This window comes from Oncorhynchus mykiss, chromosome 10 (genome assembly GCF_057628025.1).
Source record: "Oncorhynchus mykiss isolate SJ-2025 chromosome 10, ASM5762802v1, whole genome shotgun sequence".
Classification (NCBI taxonomy): Eukaryota; Metazoa; Chordata; class Actinopteri; order Salmoniformes; family Salmonidae; genus Oncorhynchus; species Oncorhynchus mykiss.
In genome coordinates this window covers 2,641,668-2,661,758 of record NC_143031.1, presented here as the reverse complement: position 1 = coordinate 2,661,758, position 20,091 = coordinate 2,641,668, and the positions used below count along the sequence as shown (strand labels likewise).

General features: G+C 43.4%; 1 protein-coding gene across 4 annotated transcripts in view; it reads right to left on the bottom strand.

Annotated features, from left to right (window-relative positions):
- Window positions 1–20,091, bottom strand: part of LOC110511297 (cell adhesion molecule 2) — a 473,792-nt gene that overhangs the window by 29,283 nt on the left and 424,418 nt on the right. The window lies entirely within an intron of this gene.

The following is a 20,091-nucleotide window of genomic DNA, read 5'->3' as shown; positions in this document are numbered from 1 at the left end:
ATCTCCTCCCTAGTTACAGTAGAAGTAATCTCCTTGCTAGTTACAGTAGAGGTAATCTCCTCCCTAGTTACAGTAGAGGTAATCTCTTCCCTAGTTACAGTAGAGGTAACCCCCCCCCTAGTTACAGTAGAGGTAACCTCCTCCCTAGTTACAGTAGAGGTAATCTCCTCCCTAGTTACAGTAGAGGTAATCTCCTCCCTAGTTACAGTAGAGGTAATCTCCTCCCTAGTTACAGTAGAGGTAATCTCCTCCCTAGTTACAGTAGAGGTAATCTCCTCCCTAGTTACAGTAGAAGTAATTTCCTTGCTAGTTACAGTAGAGGTAATCTCCTCCCTAGTTACAGTAGAGGTAATCTCTTCCCTAGATACAGTAGAGGTAATCTCCTCCCTAGATACAGTAGAGGTAATCTCCTCCCTAGATACAGTAGAGGTAATCTCCTCCCTAGTTACAGTAGAGGTAATCTCTTCCCTAGTTACAGTAGAGGTAATCTCCTCCCTAGTTACAGTAGAGGTAATCTCCTCCCTAGTTACAGTAGAGGTAATCTCCTCCCTAGTTACAGTAGAAGTAATCTCCTTGCTAGTTACAGTAGAGGTAATCTCCTCCCTAGTTACAGTAGAGGTAATCTCTTCCCTAGTTACAGTAGAGGTAATCTCCCCCCTAGTTACAGTAGAGGTAACCTCCTCCCTAGTTACAGTAGAGGTAATCTCCTCCCTAGTTACAGTAGAGGTAATCTCCTCCCTAGTTACAGTAGAGGTAATATCCTCCCTAGTTACAGTAGAGGTAATCTCCTCCCTAGTTACAGTAGAGGTAATCTCCTCCCTAGTTACAGTAGAGGTAATCTCCTCCCTAGTTACAGTAGAGGTAATCTCCTCCCTAGTTACAGTAGAGGTAATCTCTTCCCTAGTTACAGTAGAGGTAACCTCCTCCCTAGTTACAGTAGAGGTAATATCCTCCCTAGTTACAGTAGAGGTAATCTCCTCCCTAGTTACAGTAGAGGTAATCTCCTCCCTAGTTACAGTAGAAGTAATCTCCTCCCTAGTTACAGTAGAGGTAATCTCTTCCCTGTGGTAAAGCGATCAATAGAACTTGACCAAAACAATGGAAATGCCATGGCAACGGCACTCACATGTCCTCCCCCCTTCCCGATCCCGAATCGCTTCATTACTCCACCTATAAAGTAGCCTACATTTAGGCTACTGTTTATAAGTGACTCATTTCAAGAAGCTAGGCGTATGTCGCGCGTCACTACTTCACAGGAGAGGCATTTACAAACGCTCAACACCCGTTGAATATGGCCGCTGTCAGTAAACGTTCCTGGGAGATGAGTTTGGATTGGTTTAGGGTGCCATGTAACACGCTATAACGTGAGCTGTTGACAGTCCTTTCTACCGTACTGTTTTTGAAAGAAATACAAAACGTTTTGCTACTTTTCTCAGCAACATTGATGCCCTGAATGTAGCAGGTGCTATCGACAGATCAGTTGGAAAAAGTGGATGGGCTACTTTCTGCATACTTTCTGCATTGGTCAGTGTGAAACAGAGTGACTTGACACAACGCTGCCAAACAAGACGTAGCTACAAACAGAACGGAGTTAAACATGGTTCCAGTCTGTCGTGAAGAATACATACATGTTTACGGGTAAGAGTCTAGCTACATTTTCCAGATATACATTTCAAATTTAGTCAGAATGTAATTTTTATTGCAAGTTAAAGCATATTGTAGCCAGTAAACGTTAGCTTAGCGGCTCGCTAGCTAACGTTACATGTAGGATCTGTTATAGTAATAATATTTCAACCAGAATCCATTTGCGTTGCTAGTTAACATTGAACCTAGTTGGTTAGCTTTAGCTACCTGCAGATTCATACTACAGCTATGACAATGTTTGTAATGTTAGTATGAGTTGGGATTATCCCGGTTCATTGTTTATTTAGCTAGCTTCCTAGCTACATGTCTAAACAAAAGACCGGATTATTACATGGTACATTAAATTAGCCAGGTGTGTCTGTGGCCATCAATTCCATCAGTTGTATTTCATGAACATGTCTAGACAATAATGACCCAGCCACTTATCTAGACGTGGGTGAGGGATGGTTATAGCATCTCATGGCCCATCAATTTAGACAAGTGTGTGGGGTAAGCGTCATCTAATAACGATCAAATATTTATAAAATATTTTTATCTGGACACTTTCTGTTTTTGATATTGCTACCGAGTGGCGCAGCGGTCTAAGGCTCTGCATCTCAGTGCTAGAGGCGTCACTACAGGGCCTGGTTCGATTCCAGGCTGTATCACAACCGGCGAGTCCCATAGGGCGGCGTACAATTGGCCCAGCGTCGTCCGGGTTTGGCCGGGGTAGGCCGTCATTGTAAATAATAATTTGTTCTTAACTGAAGTGGCTAGTTTAAATAAAAGTTAAATAAATAAAATAAAAACATATGAAACCTTAAATAAATGGGCGGGGCTAAACTCTTAAGAGGGCGTGAACGATGCTGAGTGGGTGTAGACAAAGAAGAGCTCTCCAGTAGGTGTACCAAAACATTCAAAGGCCATTTTCTCAAAAGTGGGGTTAGAAGTTCATCAACTTTCAAATCAGAATTGTTCCCCTTGTTCCTCAACTGTAGTGTTGATATATTATATATATATATACTCTGAGTCTCTACTTTCATCCAATAAAAAAAAAACTGACAATATTTCAAATTTTGCTACAAAATACCAAATCGAGGAGGTCGGTCACATATGACTAGCTATGCTAGCAGCTTATACGAACGGGAGTTTTCATTTAGCAGACATGTTTTCTAACCTCAAGAAGGACCATTACTAAATATTATGCCACAATAACAGTCAAATATATCCAAATTGGATTTTAGTAACCACAATGTGGTTTTGACAAATATCCACTTTGTAAGATCATATTTTCTGAATGTGCGAAGGCGTCCTTGTTCTTTCCCCAAGGTCTGTGTTCCATTGATCTCTTGACAGCATCTACAGCTTAATGAATGAGGGGTGATGCAGAGAATGCTATGTGCAGTGCAGATACACAGAGCCTTCATAAATTATTCACACCTCTTGACTTATTCCACATTTTGTTGTGCTACAGCCTGAATAAAAACATTGATTCAATTGATTCTCTCTCCCCTTTTTGAAAACGTATTGAAAATGAAAAATCTTATTTACATAGTTTTCACACCACTGAGTCAATACATGTTCAAAAATCACCTTTGGCAGCGATTAAAGCTGTGAGTCTTTCTGGGTAAGTATCTAAGAGCTACGCACACCTAGACTGTACAATACTTGCACATTATTATTTTTTTAATTCTTTAAGTCAAAACTGTAACTCGGCCACTCATGAACATTCAATGTTGTCCTGGTATACAACTCCAGTGTAGATTTGGCTTTGTGCTTTAGGTTATTGATCTGCTGAAAGGTGAACTTCCCAGTGTCTGTTGGACAGCAGACCAAAGCAGGTTTTCCTCTAGGATTTTGCCTGTGCTGTTAGCTCTATTCCATGTCTTTTTATCAACAAAAAAACCTCCCTTGCTGATGACAAGCATACCCATAACATGATGCAGCCACCACCATGCTTGAAAATATGAAGAGTGGTTGTCAGTGATGTGTTGTGTTAGATTTGCCCCAAACATAAAGCTTTGTATTCAGGACATAATGTTAATTTATTTTACACATATTTTGAAGTATTACTTTAGTGTCTTACGGAAAACAGGATGTATATTTTGGAATATTTTTTATTCTGTACAGGCTTTCTTCTTTTCACTCTTGTCATTTAAGTTAGTATGGTGGAGTAACTACAATGTTGTTGATCCATCCTCAGTTCTCTCCTGTCACAGCCATTAAACTCTGTAACTGTTTTAAAGTCACCATTGGCCTAATGGTGAAATCCCTGAGTGGTTTCCTTCCTCTCCAGCAACTGAGTTAGGACGGTCACCAGTATCTTTGTAGTGACGGGGTGCTCAAAGGGATATTCAATGTCTGCTTTTGGATGAGTATATACAATATATTTTCATTTGTTCAACACTTTTTGGGTTACTACATGACACCATATGTGTTATTTCATACAATGAAAATGGGAAAATAGTAAAAATAAATAAAAATAGTTGTGTCCAAGCATTTAACTGGTTCTGAGTGAGCAACAGACACCTCAGGGATGAGGACACGGCCTTCGTGTCCAGGTTGGACTGAGCAACAGACACCTCAGGGATGAGGACACGGCCTTCGTGTCCAGGTTGGACTGAGCAACAGACACCTCAGGGATGAGGACACGACCTTCGTGTCCAGGTTGGACTGAGCAACAGACACCTCAGGGATGAGGACACGGCCTTCGTGTCCAGGTTGGACTGAGCAACAGACACCTCAGGGATGAGGACACGGCCTTCGTTTCCAGGTTGGACTGAGCAACAGACACCTCAGGGATGAGGACAAGGCCTTCGTGTCCAGGTTGGACTGAGCAACAGACACCTCAGGGATGAGGACACGGCCTTCGTGTCCAGGTTGGACTGAGCAACAGACGGTCAGAACTCCGGAGGTAGTTCCACATTCTGCCATTAGAACCAAAACCATTCCACATAACTCCAGTGTTCTGAATGAACTCTGAAGGTCGCTGGTCTGGCTGCTACTTTCTCCCTTTATTCTGTCCTTTATGTTCCTCTCTTTTCACAGCGGAGAGGGCTAATGGTCTCCAAGAAAAGAAGAGTCTCCGTTCGAGACGGTTAAAGCAAAGGATGGATTTTATTTTATTCTCCCTCGCCTGCGTTCCAAACGGCACCCTATTCACTATAAAGTGCACTACTTTCGACCAGAGCCATAGGGCACTATGTAGGGAATAGAGTGTTGTTTAGGACAGCCTTATTCTCTGTGTCTTTTTAAGCAGACTCAGCCACACTAGACATGACTGATCGCCAGACGCGGGTGGGCTCTCTGGGGCGATATCGGCTAGAAGGCCTCGAGGAGGCAGGCTGGCTATGAAAAGTGACTCGTAAATATATATTTTTTTAAAGTCTCAGATACTCTTGTGCTTTATTCAACCTCCCAGCCTTTGGAAGGTCAGAGATAATTTGTAAGCCATAAAAATGCATTTGGCAGATTTCATGGGGTTACAGAGAGGGGAGGAGAGATGGAGGAGGAGCACGGGGAGGGAGAAGGATGGAGAGGGAAGAAGGGAGGAAAGGATGGTGGTGGAATCACATTTAATTGGTCCCGTTCACATGTTTAGCAGATGTTATTGTGGGTGTAGTGAAATGCTTGGTATCCTAGAGTAATATTGAACAATACACACTAATCTAAAAGTAAAAGAATGGAATTCAATTAGGACAAGCAAGGTCCGAGTCCGGAGTGTGTGTGTACATACATATATACAGTTACAAGCTGCTTACCTATTGCAGATTCAGTCTTCCCAGCCTGGTGCAGGTCTACAATTTTGTTTCTGGTGTCCTTTGACAGCTCTTTGGTCTTGGCCATAGTGGAGTTTGGAGTGTGACTGTTTGAAGTTGTGGACAGGTGTCTTTTATACTGATAACAAGTTCAAACAGGTGCCATTAATACAGGTAACGAGTAGAGGACAGAGGAGCCTCTTGAAGAAGAAGGTACAGGTCTGTGAGAGCCAGAAATCTTGCTTGTTTGTAGGTGACCAAATACTTATTTTCCACCATAATTTGCAAATAAATTCCTTAAAAAATCCTACAATGTGATTTTCTGAATTGTTTTCTCTCATTTTGTCTGTCATAGTTGAAGTGTACCTATGATGAAAATTACAGGCCTCTCTCATCTTTTTAAGTGGGAGAACTTGCACAATTGGTGGCTGACTAAATACCTTTTTGCCCCACTGTATATACAGTTGAAGTCAGAAGTTTACATACACTTAGGTTGGAGTCATTAAAACTCGTTTTTCAACCACTCCACAAATTTCTTGTTAACAAACTATAGTTTTTGCAAGTCAGTTAGGACATCTACTTTGTGCACAACACAAGTAATGTTTCCAACAATTGTTTACAGACAGATTATTTCACTTATAATTCACTGTATCACAATTCCAGTGGGTCAGAAGTTTACATACAATAAGTTGACTGTGCCTTTAAAATAAAGTGGTGATCCTAATTGACCTGAAACAGGGCATTTTTACTGGGATGTCAGGAATTGTGAAAAACTGAGTTTAAATTTATTGTACTTCCGACTGTATATGAAATAACATATACGGAATCATGTAGTAACCAAAAAAAGTGTTAAATAAATCAAAATATATTTTAGATTCTTCAAAGTAGCCAACCTTTGTGTTGATGACAGCTTTGCACACTCTTGGCATTCTCTCAACCAGGTTCACCTGGAATGCTTTTCCAACAATCTTGAAGGAGTTCCCACATATGCTGAGCACTTGTTTGCACAAATTTACTCACAGATCTGAACGTGGATCCAATCCTTCCAGAGAGCAATCTTTGCCGACCGAATCAAAATCCTCATTGTCCAAATTGCTCCCCTGATCTGAGTCGTTGTCCAATCAGCTTCCCTGATCTGAGTCGTTGTCCAATCAGCTTCCCTGATCAGAGTCGTTGTCCAATCAGCTTCCCTGATCTGAGTCGTTGTCCAATCAGCTCTCCTGATCCGAGTCTGACCAGTATTTTATTCAAAGCTTGTCGGTACACTTATTCATAGCTGCCTTCTTTTTAGCTTCCTGTTCAATATTTTTAGTTTGACCTTTTTGACCAACCTGAGAAGCAATTTTGTATGCTAAAGAGATGTAATATAGCTCGGTGCGTCTCGTCTCTGAGCCAGGTAGCAAGAGTTTGCATTATGCATAAAATATTATAGGCCTTGCTTTGTCCCACCCAGGTCAACTGCATATCCCTGGAAAGCTTATCTCATTGGCTACAAGACTCTCAAGGTGCAATAGTAGCCAGTCACATGTGTAATGGATGCCTACAGCGCGTAACCAGACAACGTCATATTTTTTATGTGGAAAGAGTCAGTTGGTGGACATTCCATTAAGTCATCCATCATCAGATAACATTGGTAATCACAGTCCACAGTAATGTCAGGACACCTCAGTACACAATAATGCCTCAGGGAGAGAGAGAGAGAGAGAGAGAGAGAGGGCACCTTAACTGTCAGGACACCCCAGTACATAATAATGCCTCAGGGAGAGAGAGAGAGAGAGAGAGAGAGAGAGAGAGAGAGAGAGAGAGAGAGGGCACCTTAACTGTCAGGACAACTCAGTACATAATAATGCCTCAAAGAGAGAGAGGGGGCACCTTAACTGTCAGGACACCTCAGTACATAATAATGCCTCAGGGAGAGAGAGAGAGAGAGAGAGAGAGAGAGAGAGAGAGAGGGCACCTTAACTGTCAGGACACCTCAGTACATAATAATGCCTCAAAGAGAGAGAGGGGGCACCTTAACTGTCAGGACACCCCAGTACATAATAATGCCTCAGGGAGAGAGAGAGAGAGAGAGAGAGAGAGAGAGAGAGAGAGAGAGAGAGAGAGAGAGAGAGAGAGAGAGGGCACCTTAACTGTCAGGACACCTCAGTACATAATAATGCCTCAAAGAGAGAGAGGGGGCACCTTAACTGTCAGGACACCTCAGTACATAATAATGCCTCAAAGAGAGAGAGGGGGCACCTTAACTGCCAGGATACCCCAGTACATAATAATGCCTCAGGGAGAGAGAGAGAGAGAGCACCTCATCTGTCCGGACACCTCAGTACATAATAATGAGAGGAGTAATTCAGGAGAGACTAGAGAGGAGTAATTCAGAGGGGACTAGAGAGGAGTAATTCAGAGGGGACTAGAGAGGAGTAATTCAGAGGGGACTAGAGAGGAGTAATTCAGGAGAGACTAGAGAGGAGTAATTCAGAGGGGACTAGAGAGGAGTAATTCAGAGGGGACTAGAGAGGAGTAATTCAGGAGAGACTAGAGAGGAGTAATTCAGGAGAGACTAGAGAGGAGTAATTCAGGAGAGACTAGAGAGGAGTAATTCAGGAGAGACTAGAGAGGAGTAATTCAGGAGAGACTAGAGAGGAATAATTCAGGAGAGACTAGAGAGGAGTAATTCAGGAGAGACTAGAGAGGAGTAATTCAGGAGAGACTAGAGAGGAGTAATTCAGAGGGGACTAGAGAGGAGTAAATCAGAGGGGACTAGAGAGGAGTAATTCAGGAGAGACTAGAGAGGAGTAATTCAGAGGGGACTAGAGAGGAGTAATTCAGAGGGGACTAGAGAGGAGTAATTCAGAGGGGACTAGAGAGGAGTAATTCAGAGGGGACTAGAGAGGAGTAATTCAGGAGAGACTAGAGAGGAGTAATTCAGAGGGGACTAGAGAGGAGTAATTCAGAGGGGACTAGAGAGGAGTAATTCAGAGGGGACTAGAGAGGAGTAATTCAGAGGGGACTAGAGAGGAGTAATTCAGAGGGGACTAGAGAGGAGTAATTCAGAGGGGACTAGAGAGGAGTAATTCAGGAGAGACTAGAGAGGAGTAATTCAGGAGAGACTAGAGAGGAGTAATTCAGGAGAGACTAGAGAGGAGTAATTCAGGAGAGACTAGAGAGGAGTAATTCAGAGGGGACTAGAGAGGAGTAATTCAGAGGGGACTAGAGAGGAGTAATTCAGGAGAGACTAAAGAGGAGTAATTCAGGAGAGACTAGAGAGGAGTAATTCAGAGGGGACTAGAGAGGAGTAATTCAGGAGAGACTAGAGAGGAGTAATTCAGGAGAGACTAAAGAGGAGTAATTCAGGAGAGACTAAAGAGGAGTAATTCAGGAGGGACTAGAGAGGAGTAATTCAGAGGGGACTAGAGAGGAGTAATTCAGGAGAGACTAAAGAGGAGTAAATCAGGAGAGACTAGAGAGGAGTAATTCAGAGGGGACTAGAGAGGAGTAATTCAGAGGGGACTAGAGAGGAGTAATTCAGAGGGGACTAGAGAGGAGTAATTCAGAGGGGACTAAAGAGGAGTAATTCAGAGGGGACTAGAGAGGAGTAATTCAGAGGGGACTAGAGAGGAGTAATTCAGGAGAGACTAGAGAGGAGTAATTCAGGAGAGACTAGAGAGGAGTAATTCAGAGGGGACTAGAGAGGAGTAATTCAGGAGAGACTAAAGAGGAGTAAATCAGGAGAGACTAGAGAGGAGTAATTCAGAGGGGACTAGAGAGGAGTAATTCAGAGGGGACTAGAGAGGAGTAATTCAGGAGAGACTAAAGAGGAGTAATTCAGGAGAGACTAGAGAGGAGTAATTCAGGAGAGACTGGAGAGGAGTAATTCAGAGGGGACTAGAGAGGAGTAATTCAGGAGAGACTAGAGAGGAGTAATTCAGAGGGGACTAGAGAGGAGTAATTCAGAGGGGACTAGAGAGGAGTAATTCAGGAGAGACTAGAGAGGAGTAATTCAGAGGGGACTAGAGAGGAGTAATTCAGAGGGGACTAGAGAGGAGTAATTCAGGAGAGACTAGAGAGGAGTAATTCAGAGGGGACTAGAGAGGAGTAATTCAGGAGAGACTAGAGAGGAGTAAATCAGGAGAGACTAGAGAGGAGTAATTCAGAGGGGACTAGAGAGGAGTAATTCAGAGGGGACTAAAGAGGAGTAATTCAGGAGAGACTAAAGAGGAGTAATTCAGAGGGGACTAGAGAGGAGTAATTCAGGAGAGACTAAAGAGGAGTAATTCAGGAGAGACTAAAGAGGAGTAATTCAGGAGAGACTAGAGAGGAGTAATTCAGGAGAGACTAGAGAGGAGTAATTCAGGAGAGACTAAAGAGGAGTAAATCAGGAGAGACTAAAGAGGAGTAATTCAGGAGAGACTAAAGAGGAGTAATTCAGGAGAGACTAGAGAGGAGTAATTCAGGAGAGACTAAAGAGGAGTAATTCAGGAGAGACTAAAGAGGAGTAATTCAGGAGAGACTAGAGAGGAGTAATTCAGAGGGGACTAGAGAGGAGTAATTCAGGAGAGACTAAAGAGGAGTAATTCAGGAGAGACTAGAGAGGAGTAATTCAGGAGAGACTAGAGAGGAGTAATTCAGGAGAGACTAAAGAGGAGTAATTCAGGAGAGACTAAAGAGGAGTAATTCAGGAGAGACTAGAGAGGAGTAATTCAGGAGAGACTAAAGAGGAGTAATTCAGAGGGGGCTAAAGAGGAGTAATTCAGGAGAGACTAGAGAGGAGTAATTCAGAGGGGACTAGAGAGGAGTAATTCAGAGGGGACTAGAGAGGAGTAATTCAGGAGAGACTAGAGAGGAGTAATTCAGAGGGGACTAGAGAGGAGTAATTCAGAGGGGACTAGAGAGGAGTAATTCAGAGGGGACTAGAGAGGAGTAATTCAGGAGAGACTAGAGAGGAGTAATTCAGGAGAGACTAAAGAGGAGTAAATCAGGAGAGACTAGAGAGGAGTAATTCAGAGGGGACTAGAGAGGAGTAATTCAGGAGAGACTAAAGAGGAGTAATTCAGAGGGGACTAGAGAGGAGTAATTCAGAGGGGACTAGAGAGGAGTAATTCAGGAGAGACTAGAGAGGAGTAATTCAGGAGAGACTAGAGAGGAGTAATTCAGGAGAGACTAAAGAGGAGTAATTCAGGAGAGACTAGAGAGGAGTAATTCAGAGGGGACTAGAGAGGAGTAATTCAGGAGAGACTAAAGAGGAGTAAATCAGGAGAGACTAGAGAGGAGTAATTCAGAGGGGACTAGAGAGGAGTAATTCAGAGGGGACTAAAGAGGAGTAATTCAGGAGAGACTAAAGAGGAGTAAATCAGGAGAGACTAGAGAGGAGTAATTCAGGAGAGACTAGAGAGGAGTAAATCAGGAGAGACTAGAGAGGAGTAATTCAGGAGAGACTAGAGAGGAGTAATTCAGAGGGGACTAGAGAGGAGTAAATCAGGAGAGACTAGAGAGGAGTAATTCAGGAGAGACTAGAGAGGAGTAATTCAGAGGGGACTAGAGAGGAGTAATTCAGGAGAGACTAAAGAGGAGTAAATCAGGAGAGACTAAAGAGGAGTAATTCAGGAGAGACTAGAGAGGAGTAATTCAGGAGAGACTAGAGAGGAGTAATTCAGAGGGGACTAGAGAGGAGTAATTCAGGAGAGACTAAAGAGGAGTAATTCAGGAGAGACTAAAGAGGAGTAAATCAGAGGGGACTAGAGAGGAGTAATTCAGAGGGGACTAGAGAGGAGTAATTCAGAGGGGACTAGAGAGGAGTAATTCAGAGGGGACTAGAGAGGAGTAATTCAGGAGAGACTAAAGAGGAGTAATTCAGGAGAGACTAGAGAGGAGTAATTCAGGAGAGACTAGAGAGGAGTAAATCAGGAGAGACTAGAGAGGAGTAATTCAGAGGGGACTAAAGAAGAGTAATTCAGAGGGGACTAGAGAGGAGTAATTCAGGAGAGACTAGAGAGGAGTAATTCAGAGGGGACTAGAGAGGAGTAATTCAGGAGAGACTAGAGAGGAGTAATTCAGGAGAGACTAAAGAGGAGTAATTCAGAGGGGACTAGAGAGGAGTAATTCAGAGGGGACTAGAGAGGAGTAATTCAGAGGGGACTAGAGAGGAGTAATTCAGGAGAGACTAAAGAGGAGTAATTCAGGAGAGACTAAAGAGGAGTAATTCAGGAGAGACTAGAGAGGAGTAATTCAGGAGAGGCTAGAGAGGAGTAATTCAGGAGAGACTAAAGAGGAGTAATTCAGGAGAGACTAGAGAGGAGTAATTCAGGAGAGACTAAAGAGGAGTAATTCAGAGGGGACTAGAGAGGAGTAATTCAGGAGAGACTAGAGAGGAGTAATTCAGGAGAGACTAGAGAGGAGTAATTCAGAGGGGACTAGAGAGGAGTAATTCAGAGGGGACTAGAGAGGAGTAATTCAGGAGAGACTAGAGAGGAGTAATTCAGGAGAGACTAGAGAGGAGTAATTCAGGAGAGACTAAAGAGGAGTAAATCAGGAGAGACTAGAGAGGAGTAATTCAGAGGGGACTATAGAGGAGTAATTCAGAGGGGACTAGAGAGGAGTAATTCAGGAGAGACTAGAGAGGAGTAATTCAGGAGAGACTAGAGAGGAGTAATTCAGGAGAGACTAAAGAGGAGTAATTCAGAGGGGACTAGAGAGGAGTAATTCAGGAGAGACTAAAGAGGAGTAATTCAGGACAGACTAGAGAGGAGTAATTCAGAGGGGACTAGAGAGGAGTAATTCAGAGGGGGCTAGAGAGGAGTAATTCAGGAGAGACTAGAGAGGAGTAATTCAGGAGAGACTAGAGAGGAGTAATTCAGGAGAGACTAAAGAGGAGTAAATCAGGAGAGACTAGAGAGGAGTAATTCAGGAGAGACTAGAGAGGAGTAATTCAGAGGGGACTAGAGAGGAGTAAATCAGGAGAGACTAGAGAGGAGTAATTCAGGAGAGACTAGAGAGGAGTAATTCAGGAGAGACTAAAGAGGAGTAATTCAGGAGAGACTAGAGAGGAGTAATTCAGGAGAGACTAAAGAGGAGTAATTCAGGAGAGACTAAAGAGGAGTAATTCAGGAGAGACTAAAGAGGAGTAATTCAGGAGAGACTAAAGAGGAGTAATTCAGGAGAGACTAGAGAGGAGTAATTCAGAGGGGACTAGAGAGGAGTAATTCAGAGGGGACTAGAGAGGAGTAATTCAGGAGAGACTAGAGAGGAGTAATTCAGAGGGGACTAAAGAGGAGTAATTCAGAGGGGACTAGAGAGGAGTAATTCAGAGGGGACTAGAGAGGAGTAATTCAGAGGGGACTAGAGAGGAGTAATTCAGGAGAGACTAGAGAGGAGTAATTCAGGAGAGACTAGAGAGGAGTAATTCAGGAGAGACTAGAGAGGAGTAATTCAGAGGGGACTAGAGAGGAGTAATTCAGGAGAGACTAGAGAGGAGTAATTCAGAGGGGACTAGAGAGGAGTAATTCAGGAGAGACTAGAGAGGAGTAATTCAGGAGAGACTAGAGAGGAGTAATTCAGGAGAGACTAAAGAGGAGTAATTCAGGAGAGACTAGAGAGGAGTAATTCAGGAGAGACTAGAGAGGAGTAATTCAGAGGGGACTAAAGAGGAGTAATTCAGAGTGGACTAGAGAGGAGTAATTCAGGAGAGACTAGAGAGGAGTAATTCAGAGGGGACTAGAGAGGAGTAATTCAGGAGAGACTAGAGAGGAGTAATTCAGGAGAGACTAAAGAGGAGTAATTCAGGAGAGACTAGAGAGGAGTAATTCAGGAGAGACTAAAGAGGAGTAATTCAGGAGAGACTAGAGAGGAGTAATTCAGGAGAGACTAGAGAGGAGTAATTCAGGAGAGACTAAAGAGGAGTAAATCAGGAGAGACTAGAGAGGAGTAATTCAGGAGAGACTAGAGAGGAGTAATTCAGGAGAGACTAAAGAGGAGTAATTCAGGAGAGACTAAAGAGGAGTAATTCAGAGGGGACTAGAGAGGAGTAATTCAGAGGGGACTAGAGAGGAGTAATTCAGGAGAGACTAGAGAGGAGTAATTCAGGAGAGACTAGAGAGGAGTAATTCAGGAGAGACTAGAGAGGAGAAATTCAGGAGAGACTAGAGAGGAGTAATTCAGGAGAGACTAAAGAGGAGTAATTCAGAGGGGACTAGAGAGGAGTAATTCAGGAGAGACTAGAGAGGAGTAATTCAGGAGAGACTAAAGAGGAGTAAATCAGGAGAGACTAGAGAGGAGTAATTCAGGAGAGACTAGAGAGGAGTAATTCAGGAGAGACTAAAGAGGAGTAATTCAGGAGAGACTAAAGAGGAGTAATTCAGAGGGGACTAGAGAGGAGTAATTCAGAGGGGACTAGAGAGGAGTAATTCAGGAGAGACTAGAGAGGAGTAATTCAGGAGAGACTAGAGAGGAGTAATTCAGGAGAGACTAGAGAGGAGTAAATCAGGAGAGACTAAAGAGGAGTAAATCAGGAGAGACTAAAGAGGAGTAATTCAGAGGGGACTAGAGAGGAGTAATTCAGGAGAGACTAGAGAGGAGTAATTCAGGAGAGACTAGAGAGGAGTAAATCAGGAGAGACTAGAGAGGAGTAATTCAGGAGAGACTAGAGAGGAGTAATTCAGGAGAGACTAAAGAGGAGTAATTCAGGAGAGACTAGAGAGGAGTAATTCAGAGGGGACTAGAGAGGAGTAATTCAGGAGAGACTAGAGAGGAGTAATTCAGGAGAGACTAAAGAGGAGTAATTCAGGAGAGACTAGAGAGGAGTAATTCAGAGGGGACTAGAGAGGAGTAATTCAGGAGATACTAAAGAGGAGTAATTCAGGAGAGACTAAAGAGGAGTAATTCAGGAGAGACTAAAGAGGAGTAATTCAGGAGAGACTAGAGAGGAGTAAATCAGGAGAGACTAGAGAGGAGTAATTCAGATGGGACTAGAGAGGAGTAATTCAGGAGAGACTAGAGAGGAGTAATTCAGAGGGGACTAGAGAGGAGTAATTCAGAGGGGACTAGAGAGGAGTAATTCAGGAGAGACTAGAGAGGAGTAATTCAGGAGAGACTAGAGAGGAGTAATTCAGGAGAGACTAGAGAGGAGTAATTCAGAGGGGACTAGAGAGGAGTAATTCAGGAGAGACTAGAGAGGAGTAATTCAGAGGGGACTAGAGAGGAGTAATTCAGGAGAGACTAGAGAGGAGTAATTCAGGAGAGACTAGAGAGGAGTAATTCAGGAGAGACTAAAGAGGAGTAATTCAGGAGAGACTAGAGAGGAGTAATTCAGGAGAGACTAGAGAGGAGTAATTCAGAGGGGACTAAAGAGGAGTAATTCAGAGTGGACTAGAGAGGAGTAATTCAGGAGAGACTAGAGAGGAGTAATTCAGAGGGGACTAGAGAGGAGTAATTCAGGAGAGACTAGAGAGGAGTAATTCAGGAGAGACTAAAGAGGAGTAATTCAGGAGAGACTAGAGAGGAGTAATTCAGGAGAGACTAAAGAGGAGTAATTCAGGAGAGACTAGAGAGGAGTAATTCTGTAGAGACTAAAGAGGAGTAATTCAGGAGAGACTAAAGAGGAGTAATTCAGGAGAGACTAGAGAGGAGTAATTCAGGAGAGACTAGAGAGGAGTAATTCAGGAGAGACTAAAGAGGAGTAAATCAGGAGAGACTAGAGAGGAGTAATTCAGGAGAGACTAGAGAGGAGTAATTCAGGAGAGACTAAAGAGGAGTAATTCAGGAGAGACTAAAGAGGAGTAATTCAGAGGGGACTAGAGAGGAGTAATTCAGAGGGGACTAGAGAGGAGTAATTCAGGAGAGACTAGAGAGGAGTAATTCAGGAGAGACTAGAGAGGAGTAATTCAGGAGAGACTAGAGAGGAGAAATTCAGGAGAGACTAGAGAGGAGTAATTCAGGAGAGACTAAAGAGGAGTAATTCAGAGGGGACTAGAGAGGAGTAATTCAGGAGAGACTAGAGAGGAGTAATTCAGGAGAGACTAAAGAGGAGTAAATCAGGAGAGACTAGAGAGGAGTAATTCAGGAGAGACTAGAGAGGAGTAATTCAGGAGTGACTAAAGAGGAGTAATTCAGGAGAGACTAAAGAGGAGTAATTCAGAGGGGACTAGAGAGGAGTAATTCAGAGGGGACTAGAGAGGAGTAATTCAGGAGAGACTAGAGAGGAGTAATTCAGGAGAGACTAGAGAGGAGTAATTCAGGAGAGACTAGAGAGGAGTAAATCAGGAGAGACTAAAGAGGAGTAAATCAGGAGAGACTAAAGAGGAGTAATTCAGAGGGGACTAGAGAGGAGTAATTCAGGAGAGACTAGAGAGGAGTAATTCAGGAGAGACTAGAGAGGAGTAAATCAGGAGAGACTAGAGAGGAGTAATTCAGGAGAGACTAGAGAGGAGTAATTCAGGAGAGACTAAAGAGGAGTAATTCAGGAGAGACTAGAGAGGAGTAATTCAGAGGGGACTAGAGAGGAGTAATTCAGGAGAGACTAGAGAGGAGTAATTCAGGAGAGACTAAAGAGGAGTAATTCAGGAGAGACTAGAGAGGAGTAATTCAGAGGGGACTAGAGAGGAGTAATTCAGGAGATACTAAAGAGGAGTAATTCAGGAGAGACTAAAGAGGAGTAATTCAGGAGAGACTAAAGAGGAGTAATTCAGGAGAGACTAGAGAGGAGTAAATCAGGAGAGACTAGAGAGGAGTAATTCAGAGGGGACTAGAGAGGAGTAATTCAGGAGAGACTAGAGAGGAGTAATTCAGAGGGGACTAGAGAGGAGTAATTCAGAGGGGACTAAAGAGGAGTAATTCAGGAGAGACTAGAGAGGAGTAATTCAGAGGGGACTAGAGAGGAGTAATTCAGAGGGGACTAGAGAGGAGTAATTCAGGAGAGACTAGAGAGGAGTAATTCAGAGGGGACTATAGAGGAGTAATTCAGAGGGGACTAAAGAGGAGTAATTCAGGAGAGACTAGAGAGGAGTAATTCAGGAGAGACTAGAGAGGAGTAATTCAGGAGAGACTAAAGAGGAGTAATTCAGAGGGGACTAGAGAGGAGTAATTCAGGAGAGACTAGAGAGGAGTAATTCAGGAGAGACTAGAGAGGAGTAATTCAGGAGAGACTAAAGAGGAGTAATTCAGGAGAGACTAGAGAGGAGTAATTCAGGAGAGACTAAAGAGGAGTAATTCAGGAGAGACTAGAGAGGAGTAATTCAGGAGATACTAAAGAGGAGTAATTCAGGAGAGACTAAAGAGGAGTAATTCAGGAGAGACTAGAGAGGAGTAATTCAGGAGAGACTAGAGAGGAGTAATTCAGGAGAGACTAGAGAGGAGTAATTCAGGAGAGACTAGAGAGGAGTAATTCAGGAGAGACTAGAGAGGAGTAATTCAGGAGAGACTAGAGAGGAGTAATTCAGGAGAGACTAGAGAGGAGTAATTCAGGAGAGACTAGAGAGGAGTAATTCAGAGGGGACTAGAGAGGAGTAATTCAGGAGATACTAAAGAGGAGTAATTCAGGAGAGACTAGAGAGGAGTAATTCAGAGGGGACTAGAGAGGAGTAATTCAGGAGAGACTAAAGAGGAGTAATTCAGGAGAGACTAGAGAGGAGTAATTCAGGAGAGACTAGAGAGGAGTAATTCAGGAGAGACTAGAGAGGAGTAATTCAGGAGAGACTAGAGAGGAGTAATTCAGAGGGGACTAGAGAGGAGTAATTCAGAGGGGACTAAAGAGGAGTAATTCAGGAGAGACTAAAGAGGAGTAATTCAGGAGAGACTAGAGAGGAGTAATTCAGGAGAGACTAGAGAGGAGTAATTCAGGAGAGACTAGAGAGGAGTAATTCAGGAGAGACTAGAAAGGAGTAATTCAGAGGGGACTAGAGAGGAGTAATTCAGAGGGGACTAGAGAGGAGTAATTCAGAGGGGACTAGAGAGGAGTAATTCAGGAGAGACTAAAGAGGAGTAATTCAGGAGAGAATAGAGAGGAGTAATTCAGGAGAGACTAGAGAGGAGTAATTCAGGAGAGACTAGAGAGGAGTAATTCAGGAGAGACTAGAGAGGAGTAATTCAGGAGAGACTAGAGAGGAGTAATTCAGAGGGGACTAGAGAGGAGTAATTCAGGAGAGACTAGAGAGGAGTAATTCAGGAGAGACTAGAGAGGAGTAATTCAGGAGAGACTAGAGAGGAGTAATTCAGAGGGGACTAGAGAGGAGTAATTCAGGAGAGACTAGAGAGGAGTAATTCAGAGGGGACTAGAGAGAAGTAATTCAGGAGAGACTAGAGAGGAGTAATTCAGAGGGGACTAGAGAGGAGTAATTCAGGAGAGACTAGAGAGGAGTAATTCAGGAGAGACTAGAGAGGAGTAATTCAGGAGAGACTAGAGAGGAGTAATTCAGGAGAGACTAGAGAGGAGTAATTCAGGAGAGACTAAAGAGGAGTAATTCAGAGGGGACTAGAGAGGAGTAATTCAGGAGAGACTAGAGAGGAGTAATTCAGGAGAGACTAGAGAGGAGTAATTCAGAGGGGACTAAAGAGGAGTAATTCAGGAGAGACTAGAGAGGAGTAATTCAGGAGAGACTAGAGAGGAGTAATTCAGGAGAGACTAAAGAGGAGTAATTCAGAGGGGACTAGAGAGGAGTAATTCAGGAGAGACTAGAGAGGAGTAATTCAGGAGAGACTAGAGAGGAGTAATTCAGAGGGGACTAAAGAGGAGTAATTCAGGAGAGACTAGAGAGGAGTAATTCAGGAGAGACTAAAGAGGAGTAATTCAGGAGAGACTAGAGAGGAGTAATTCAGGAGAGACTAGAGAGGAGTAATTCAGAGGGGACTAGAGAGGAGTAATTCAGAGGGGACTAGAGAGGAGTAATTCAGAGGGGACTAGAGAGGAGTAATTCAGGAGAGACTAAAGAGGAGTAATTCAGGAGAGACTAGAGAGGAGTAATTCAGGAGAGACTAGAGAGGAGTAATTCAGGAGAGACTAGAGAGGAGTAATTCAGGAGAGACTAGAGAGGAGTAATTCAGGAGAGACTAGAGAGGAGTAATTCAGGAGAGACTAGAGAGGAGTAATTCAGAGGGGACTAGAGAGGAGTAATTCAGGAGAGACTAAAGAGGAGTAATTCAGGAGAGACTAGAGAGGAGTAATTCAGGAGAGACTAGAGAGGAGTAATCCAGGAGAGACTAGAGAGGAGTAATTCAGAGGGGACTAGAGAGGAGTAAATCAGGAGAGACTAGAGAGGAGTAATTCAGGAGAGACTAAAGAGGAGTAATTCAGAGGGGACTAGAGAGGAGTAATTCAGAGGGGACTAGAGAGGAGTAATTCAGGAGAGACTAGAGAGGAGTAATTCAGGAGAGACTAGAGAGGAGTAATTCAGAGGGGACTAGAGAGGAGTAATTCAGGAGAGACTAAAGAGGAGTAATTCAGGAGAGACTAAAGAGGAGTAATTCAGAGGGGACTAGAGAGGAGTAATTCAGGAGAGACTAGAGAGGAGTAATTCAGGAGAGACTAAAGAGGAGTAATTCAGGAGAGACTAAAGAGGAGTAATTCAGGAGAGACTAAAGAGGAGTAAATCAGGAGAGACTAGAGAGGAGTAATTCAGGAGAGACTAAAGAGGAGTAATTCAGGAGAGACTAGAGAGGAGTAATTCAGAGGGGACTAGAGAGGAGTAATTCAGAGGGGACTAGAGAGGAGTAATTCAGAGGGGACTAGAGAGGAGTAATTCAGGAGAGACTAAAGAGGAGTAATTCAGGAGAGACTAGAGAGGAGTAATTCAGGAGAGACTAGAGAGGAGTAATTCAGGAGAGACTAGAGAGGAGTAATTCAGGAGAGACTAGAGAGGAGTAATTCAGGAGAGACTAGAGAGGAGTAATTCAGGAGAGACTAGAGAGGAGTAATTCAGGAGAGACTAGAGAGGAGTAATTCAGAGGGGACTAGAGAGGAGTAATTCAGGAGAGACTAAAGAGGAGTAAGTCAGGAGAGACTAGAGAGGAGTAATTCAGGAGAGACTAGAGAGGAGTAATTCAGGAGAGACTAGAGAGGAGTAATTCAGAGGGGACTAGAGAGGAGTAAATCAGGAGAGACTAGAGAGGAGTAAATCAGGAGAGACTAGAGAGGAGTAATTCAGAGGGGACTAGAGAGGAGTAATTCAGGAGAGACTAAGGAGGAGTAATTCAGGAGAGACTAGAGAGGAGTAATTCAGAGGGGACTAGAGAGGAGTAATTCAGGAGAGACTAGAGAGGAGTAATTCAGGAGAGACTAGAGATGAGTAATTCAGAGGGGACTAGAGAGGAGTAATTCAGGAGAGACTAAAGAGGAGTAATTCAGGAGAGACTAGAGAGGAGTAATTCAGGAGAGACTAGAGAGGAGTAATTCAGGAGAGACTAGAGAGGAGTAATTCAGGAGAGACTAGAGAGGAGTAATTCAGGAGAGACTAGAGAGGAGTAATTCAGGAGAGACTAGAGAGGAGTAATTCAGAGGGCACTAGAGAGGAGTAATTCAGGAGAGACTAAAGAGGAGTAATTCAGGAGAGACTAGAGAGGAGTAATTCAGAGGGGACTAGAGAGGAGTAATTCAGGAGAGACTAAAGAGGAGTAATTCAGGAGAGACTAGAGAGGAGTAATTCAGGAGAGACTAGCGAGGAGTAATTCAGGAGAGACTAGAGAGGAGTAATTCAGAGGGGACTAGAGAGGAGTAATTCAGGAGAGACTA